The sequence below is a fragment of the Trachypithecus francoisi genome, unplaced genomic scaffold (assembly GCF_009764315.1).
Source record: "Trachypithecus francoisi isolate TF-2019V2 unplaced genomic scaffold, Tfra_2.0 Lachesis_group4, whole genome shotgun sequence".
In the NCBI taxonomy this organism is placed as follows: domain Eukaryota; kingdom Metazoa; phylum Chordata; class Mammalia; order Primates; family Cercopithecidae; genus Trachypithecus; species Trachypithecus francoisi.
Genome location: NW_022681469.1, coordinates 111139836 through 111148295, shown reverse-complemented (window position 1 = coordinate 111148295; position 8460 = coordinate 111139836).

The window sequence follows — 8460 nt, the reverse complement described above, 5'->3', positions numbered from 1 at the left end:
CCTATTGTTGAGTTTTAAGAGTTCTTTGTATATTTTGGTTAATAGTCCTTCTTTTTTTTTTTTCTGAGATGGAGTCTCGCTCTGTTGCCCAGGCTGGAGTGCAGTGGCGCCATCTCGGCTCACTGCAAGCTCTGCCTCTCGGGTTCATGCCATTCTCCTGCCTCAGCCTCCCGAGTAGCTGGGACTACAGGCGCCCGCCACCACGCCCGGCTAATTTTTTGTATTTTTAGTAGAGATGGGGTTTCACCGTGTTAGCCAGGATGGTCTCGATCTCCTGACCTCGTGATCCGCCTGTCTTGGCCTCCGAAAGTTCTGGGATTACAGGCGTGAGCCACTGCGCCCGGCAATAGTCCTTCTTTATCAGCTCTATCTTTAGCAAATATTTTCTCCCAGTCTGTGGCTTGTCTTTTCATTCTCTTGACAACATCTTTCAGAGAGAAGAAATTTTTTAATTCAATGAAGTTGAACTTATCAATTCTTTTTTTTTTGAGACAGAGTTTCACTCTTGTTGCCCAGGCTAGAGTGCAATGGCATGATCTCATCTCACCGCAACCTCCACCTCCCGGGTTCAAGAGATTCTCCTGCCTCAGTCTCCAGAGTAGCTGGGATTACAAGCATGTGCCACGACACCCGGCTAATTTTGTATTTCTAGTAGAGATGGGGTTTCTCCATGTTGGTCAGGCTGGTCTCGAACTCCCGACCTTAGGTTATCTGCCTGCCTCAGCCTCCCAAAGTGCTGGGATTACAGGTATGAGCCACCATGCCCGGCCCAATTCTTTCTTTCATGAATCCTACCTTTGGCATTGTATCTGAAAAGTCATTGCCAAACCTGAAGTTATCTAGGTTTTCTCCTGTGTTATCTTCTAAAAGTTTTATGGTTTTGAGCTTTACATTTAGGTCTCTGATCCATCTGAATTAATTCTGTGAAGTGTGTAAGGTCAGAGTCTGAAGTCAGTTTTTTGCATGTGGATGTCCAATTGTTCAGCAACATCTGTTAAAAAGACCATCTTTGTCTCTGCTCGCTGTATTGCCTTTGCTCTTTCGTCAAAGATCACTTGACTCTATTTATGTGGGTCTGTTTCTGAGATCTCTATTCTAGTCAATTGATCTTTTTTTTTTTTTTTTTTAAAGAGACAGTGTTTCACCATGTTGTCCAGGGTGGTCTCATTCTCCTGACCTTAAGTGAATCACCTGCCTTGGCCTCCCAAACTGCTGGGATTACAGGTGTGAGACACCACACCTGGCCCATTGATCTATTTATCTATTTTTCACTAATATCACACTGTCCTGATTACCGTAGCTTTATAGTAAGTCTTGAAGTACCATAGTACTTTATCAATGTCTCTGTGCAATTCCACCACCTTTTTTTTTTTTTTTTTTTTTTGAGGTGGAATTTTGCTCTTGTTGCTCGGGCTAGAGTGCAATGGCACAATCTCAGCTCACTGCAACTTCCGCCTCCCTGGTTCAAGCGATTCTCCTGCCTCAGCCTCCCAAGTAGCTGGGATTACAGGTGCCTGCTGCCACGCCCGGCTAATTTTTTGTAGTTTTAGTAGAGGCAGGATTTCACTATGTTGGCCAGGCTGGTTTTGAACTCCTGCCTTCGGGTGGCCACCCGCCTCGGCCTCCCAAAGTGCTGGGATTCCAGGTGTGAGCCACCACGCCTGGACTAGTTCCACCACTTTTAACCTCATGTATTTTGATGCTTTTGTTAGGTGCATACACGTTAAGGATTAATTATGTGTTTTTGGAGAATTGACTCCTTTATCATTCTGTAATGCCCCCCCCCTTTTTTTTTTTAACACAGGGTCTCATTCTGTCACCGAGGCTGGAGTACAGTGGTGTGACCATGACTCACTGAAGTCTGGAGCTCCCAGGCTCAAGTGATCCTCCAGTTTTGGTCTCCTAAGTAGCTGGGACTACAGGTATGCACCAGCTGATATATATATTTATATGTATTTATTGTAGAGACAGGGTCTTGCTATGTTGCCCAGGTTGATCACAAACTCCGGGGCTCAAGCAATCCCCCACTACCTTGGTCTCCTAAAGTGCTGGGATTATCGATGTGAGTGACAACACCTGGCTGTAATGCCCCTCTTAAGCTCCAATAACTTTCTTTGCTTTGAAGTCTGCTTTGCTTAGTATTATCATGGTATAGCTTTCTCCACCTCTTTATTTATTTATTTAGAGATGGCATCTCGTTCTGTCACCCAGGCTGGAATGCAGTGGTGCCATCTTGGCTCGCTGCAAGCTCTGCCTCCTGGGTTCAAACGACTCTCCTGCCTCAGCCTCCCGAATAGCTGGGACCATAGGCACACACCACCATGCCTGACTAATTTTTGTATTTTTTCAGTAGAGATGGGGTTTCACCATGTTGGCCAGGATGGTCTCGAACTCCCGACCTCAGGTGATCTGCCCGCCTTGGCCTCCGAAAGTGCTGGGATTACAGGTGTGAGCCACCACGCCTGGCTGACTTTTTTAAAAAACACCTTCTACAAAGCTTCTGGATGGTTTTTGCATTTTATTATGCCTTGTAATTTTTTCCCTGATAACTGGACATAATTTATTGGTAAAAGGCGCTGCTATAGACCTGGGGGAAAGTGGTGGGAAGGTGTGGTGGGAGGAGAAGCCTCTGTAATAGTCCTCTGAGCAGGTCTGAATCTTTGTTTTAAAGTATTATTTTTTTAAAAGATGAGGTCTCACTATATTGCCCAGGCTGGTCTTCAACTCTTGAGCTCAAGCAATCCTCCCACCTCAACCTTCCAAAGTACAGGGATTCTGGGCATGAGCGTTTGTGCCTGGCCAGATTTTTTTTTTTTTTTTTTTTGAGACGGAGTCTGGCTTTGTTGCACAGGCTGGAGTGCAGCGTTGCGATCTCAGCTCACTGCAAGCTCCTCCTCCCGGGTTCACGCTGTTCTCCTGCCTCAGCCTCCTGAGTAAGTGGGACTACAGGAGCCTGCCAGCACACCCAGCTAATTTTTGTGTGTTTTTAGTAGAGACGGGGTTTCACCTTGTTAGCCAGGATGGTCTGATCTCCTGACCTCGTGATCCGCCCGCCTCGGCCTCCCAAAGTGCTGGGATTACAGGTGTGAGCCACTGTGCCCGGCTGTGCCCGGCCAGATCTTAATCTTTCAGTGAACCTGTGCCTCTGGACTGGACTTTGTAAGTGCTTATTAACACCCCCCACTCACCGCTTAGGCGGGACAGGATGGCTCCCGGGGCTGGGGTTGGGTTTTTCCTTTTCTCCAGGTGGACGGCTAGGGCCAGCTGGAGTTGGGGATTTTCCTTCCCCCAGGTCAGGGAGGCGCTGATGAAGCCCCCCAGGTTCGGCTGTGGTTAAGTAGTTTCTCCTGAGGGTTGAACTTGTTAAGAACAGAAAGCCGGGCTTGTCTCTTTTCCCCTCCCCTTGCTGGAGGCACGAGGGGATTTTTCTCTAATATTCACTCTGAGAACCTGGTTGAGCCCCTGAAGGTAAAACTCACAAGAGCACGGGGCGCCCTGTCTTTGTCCTCTTGGGTTTTTTTTTTTTTTTTTTTTTAGACGGAGTTTCGCTCTTGTCGCCCAGGCTGGAGTGCAGTGGCAGGATCTCTGCTGTCTGCAAGCGCCACCTCCCAAGTTCACGCCATTCTCCTGCCTCAGCCTCCTGAGTAGCTGGAATTACAGGCGCCCGTCACCACACCTGGTTAATTTTTTGTATTTTTAGTAGAGATGGGGTTTCACCGTGTTAACCAGGATAGTCTCGAACTCCTGACCTCGTGATCCGCCCGCCTTGGCCTTCCTAAGCGCTCCTTTTACAGTCGTGAGCCACCGCGCCCGGCCCTGCTGGGAGTTTTTATGTCTCGGGCTTCTTCAGCGGGTACAGCAATTCAGGTCCTCAGCCACTCTGCTCTTCCCACCCCTCTTCACTGGGTCCCGTGTGGGGCTTCTGCCCGTGGGTTTCTACTCAGGTAAGTTTTAATTCTCTGTATCCTCCTGTCTCTCCAAGTTTGCGGCCGGGAGTTTGCCCTGTGACTGACTTCCGCGGACGGATCTCAGAGGAGTTGTTGACTTTTCAGTTTGTTCAACTATTTACTTGTGAACTAAGCGAGGTGACTTCCAAGATCCTTGTGTGCCAAACTGCAAGTCCTGTCTGGCTGTTTGTAGGCGCTTGGTCCACCCGTATGTGAAACTGTAGGTGTGTGGGGATTAGACAAGGCATGGCGGATTTCTCTCCCATGACCCTTGGTAGTTTTGGTCGGTTCTTGATAGAAATGGGGATATTTAAATGAGCCTGTCAAATATGCTCCTGTAACACGAAGACGTAGTTTTTTCAGGGCCAGGTATGGTGGCTCCAGCCTGTAATCCAGCACTTTGAAAGGCTGAGGCGGGAGGATCCGTTGAGGCCAGGAGCTTGAGACCAGCCTGGGCAACATGGCAAACCCAGTCTCTTTTTTTTTTTTTGAGATGGAGTCTTGCTCTGTTGCTCAGGCTGGAGTGCACTGGTGCGATTTTGGCTCACTGCAACCTCCGCCTCCCGAGTTTGAGCTATTCTCCGGTCTCAGGCTCTGAAGTACCTGGGATTACAGGCGCCCACCACCATGCCCAGCTAATTTTTGTATATATGTGTGTATGTATGTGTGTGTGTGTGTATATATATATATTTAATTGAGGTGGAGTCTTGCTCTGTCACCCAAGCTGGTGACAGTGGCCAGATCTCAGCTCACTGCAACCTCCACCACCCAGGTTCAAGTGATTCTTGTGCCTCAACCTCCTGAGTAGCCAGAACTACAGGCACGTGCCACCATGCCCAGCTAATTTTTTTGTATTTTTAGCAGAGACAAGGTTTCACCGCATTGGCCAGGCTGGTCTTGAACTCCTGACCTCAGGTGATCCTCCCGCCCCGACCTCCCAAAGTGCTGAGATTACAGGCATGAGCTAGCACGCCTGGCCCCCAGTCTATTTTTTTAAGATTTTGTTGGCCGGGCTCGGTGGCTCAAGCCTGTAATCCAGCACTTTGGGAGGCTGAGACCATCCTGGCTAACACGGTGAAACCCCGTCTCTATTAAAAAATACAAAAAACTAGCCGGGCGAGGTGGCGGGTGCCTGTGGTCCCAGCTACTCTGGAGGCTGAGGCAGGAGAATGGCGTAAACCTGGGAGGCAGAGCTTGCAGTGAGCTGAGATCCGGCCACTGCACTCCAGCCTGGGCGACAGAGCGAGACTCCGTCTCAAAAAAAAAAAAAGAAAATTTTGTTTTGCTTTGTTTTGTTTTTGAGACAAGGTCTCATTCGCCCAGGCTGGAGTGCAGTGGCTCAGTTACGACTCACTATAGCTTTGACCTCCCAGGCTCAGATTATCCTCCCATCTCAGTCTCCTGGGTATCTGGGAGTGCAGGCATGTGCCACCATGCCTGGCTAATTTTTTGTAGAGACAGGGTTTCACCATGTTGCCCCAGGTGGGTCTCAAACTTCTGGGCTCAAGTGATCCTCCCGCCTCGGCCTCCCAAAGTGCTGGGGTTACACGCATCAGCCTGCGCTCCTGGCCCCCATTCATCTTTGAAGCGCAGCCTCCAATGCCCCCTGCTCTGTTGATCTCAGCTTGAAGCATGTTCCCAAGGAGGCTACTGAGATATCCCCTGTGCCCGAGTTCATGGTTTTGAATTAGACCACGACGCATCCAAAAGGTAGAGCCGGTATCAGGATGAGGCATCGAACCTCCCCACATCCCATGTTTGCATTTCATATTGTTACCCTCTGCCCTGGAGAACTTCCTTGAGGCCAGGAGTTGGTATCAGGAGACTGCAGACAAAATCTTTCCCTTTCTTTTTTTTTTTTTTTTTTTTGAGACAGAGTCTCGCTCTGTCACCCAGGCTAGAGTGCAGTGGTGCGATCTCAGCTCACTGCAAGCTCTGCCTCCTGGGTTCTAGCGATTCTCCTGCCTCAGTCTCCCAAGTAGCTGGGATTACAGGCATGTGCCACCATGCCCATCTAATTTTTTTTTTTATTTTCACCATCTTGGCCAGTGCTCGAACTCCTGACCTCAGGTGATCCACCTGCCTCAGCCTCCCGAGTAGCTGGGACTACAGGCGCCCGCCACCACGCCCGGCTATTTTTCTGTATTTTTAGTAGAGACAGGGTTTCACTGGTTTAGGCAGGATTGTCTTGGTCTCCTGACCTTGTGATCCTCCTATCTCGGCCTCCCAAAGTGCTGGGATTACAGGCGTGAGTCACCGTGCCCGGCAGATATTTCCCCTTTACAGTCCCCAACTGATAAAAGAGAAAGTCGTTCTTTGCACGCCGACCTCAGAGGCAGAGAATGATGCAATCTCACGAAGACACGTTAAATAAATGAGGAATTCTTGCCACAGCTCTGTGGTCTCTGATATCAACATCTCTACATTCATCCCTGGCCAACTCTCTCTTCCTCCATCAGTCAAAAAATTATTTTTTATTCCTAATGACATAGGACAAAGCTTCTGATTAAATCAGCCAAAAACCCAGCAGCCCAAGTGGATGTTCCCTGCTGTCTTGTTGGTATCAAAGTTCCATTGTATTTCCAAACAATAAAAAATAGGTACAAGGCTATGAAAGCTATCTGAATGGTAAACGACTGTTATTGTTTGTTTGTTTCTGTTGGGTTTCCTTTTAATCTAAGAGGTTGGACTCAGCACTGTTGCCACTTGGCTCCAGAGCACCGTGATTCTGAGATTCTCTGTTGCTATGGGGATGAGATGATGTGATTTGAATGCACCACATGTTCTGTTGCTAAGGTAATTACAGGCATCCTCACCCTCTGGATCAGGGCTGGCTTTGCCACAGATTTTAGCCGTGGATAAACTGAGCGTGAGGTCTCAGGTGCAGTCAGAGAAGGAAAAATAAGCTTTGTGTGGAAAGTTTTAGAGGAAGTTTGCCATTTCTTTTTTTTTTTTTGAGATGGAGTCTCAATCTGTTGTCCAGACTGGAGTACAGTGACGTGATCTGAGCTCACTGCAACCTCCGGCTCCTGGGTTCAAGTGATTTTCCTGCCTCAGTCTTTCAAGTAGCTGGGATTACAGGCATGTGCCACCACATCCAGCTAATTTTTTTTTTTTCACCATCTTGGCCAGTGTTCGAACTCCTGACCTCAGGTGATCCACCTGCCTCAGCCTTCCAAAGTGCTGGGATTACGGGTGTGAATCATTGCACCAGCCAGAGGAAGTTTTTAAAAAAGAAAATAGTATACTTGCTGTTGCTGCTTGACCTGGGTGACCGCATGGTGACAGCCAGCAAAGTGGACAGCATGATTACTTGTGTCCTCAGGGAAGTGGCCAGTGACTGCTGTTTCACAGGGACCTGATGATCTGATGCCCAGAGCCACTGGTTGGCAGAGAGACCCAGAAAATTTGGGTGCTCCGGGAAGTATCAGAACCTTTCACATTTCCAGACCAAGGGGGAAGGGGATTGAGTAAAAAGAGACATGAAGGAACTTTCTGGGAGCATGGACACTTCTGTATCCTGATTGGATTTCAGTTACATGGGTGTCTAAACCCATTAAACTGCACACTTAGGCTCCATGTGTTCGCAGACAATGTAATTTCATCAATAAAAGCAATCCTTCAGCTCTTTTAGGATGAGAAGGGAGGTGAGGGATAGGCAATGAGGATAGAAGTGGGAATGTGATGATCCTCCTGCCTCAGCTTCCCAGTGTGCTAGGATTACAGGCGTGAGCCACCATGCCCGGCCTGTTTATTTATTATTTTAAGACAGTCTCACTCTGTTGCACAGTCTGGAGTGCGGTGGTGCAATCATAGCTCACTGCAGTCTTGAACTCATGGTTTGGAGGAGGTTTGCTGAAGCAATCCTCCCCGCTCAGTCTCCCAAGTAGCTGGGACAACAGGCACGCATCACCATGCCTGGCTAATTTTTAAATTTTTTGTAGAGATGGGATGTCACTATGTTGCACAGGCTGGTCTGGAACTCCTGGCCTCAAGTGATCCTCCCACCTCAGCCTCCCAAAGTGCTGGGATTGCAGACCTGAGCCACAGGGCCCCACCAAGAGTGGAGTTCTAAATTACGGTCGTCTCCCCTCTTATTAACAGTTTCAGTTACCCGAGGTCAACCGCAGTCCAAAAATGCTAACTGGAGAAAAGAGAAGACTAGGCAGGGAGAGAACAGCCTGGAACCACAGGAGAGCAGCCCTCTCCTGTCTCTGGACGAGACTGTTTCACATGCTAGAGAGCTGGCTTAGCATTTGCTACAGTGTGCGTTTCCTGCTTGTTGGGGGCAGGACATGAAGGACATGAAGCTTGGGCTTGGGTTTCATATACACGACCCTGCAGGGGCCTCTGAGGATGTCAGTGCCAGCCTCACCCTCCTTTGCCCTCAGTCCAGGCCATCTGAGTTTCTTGTCCTCCTTCCTTCCAGGACTGGGACACAGTGTCCAGAGAGCACAGCATTAGAGTAGGAGTTTGGGAAGCAGATTTCTCGTCCTTACATGATACGGTTGGG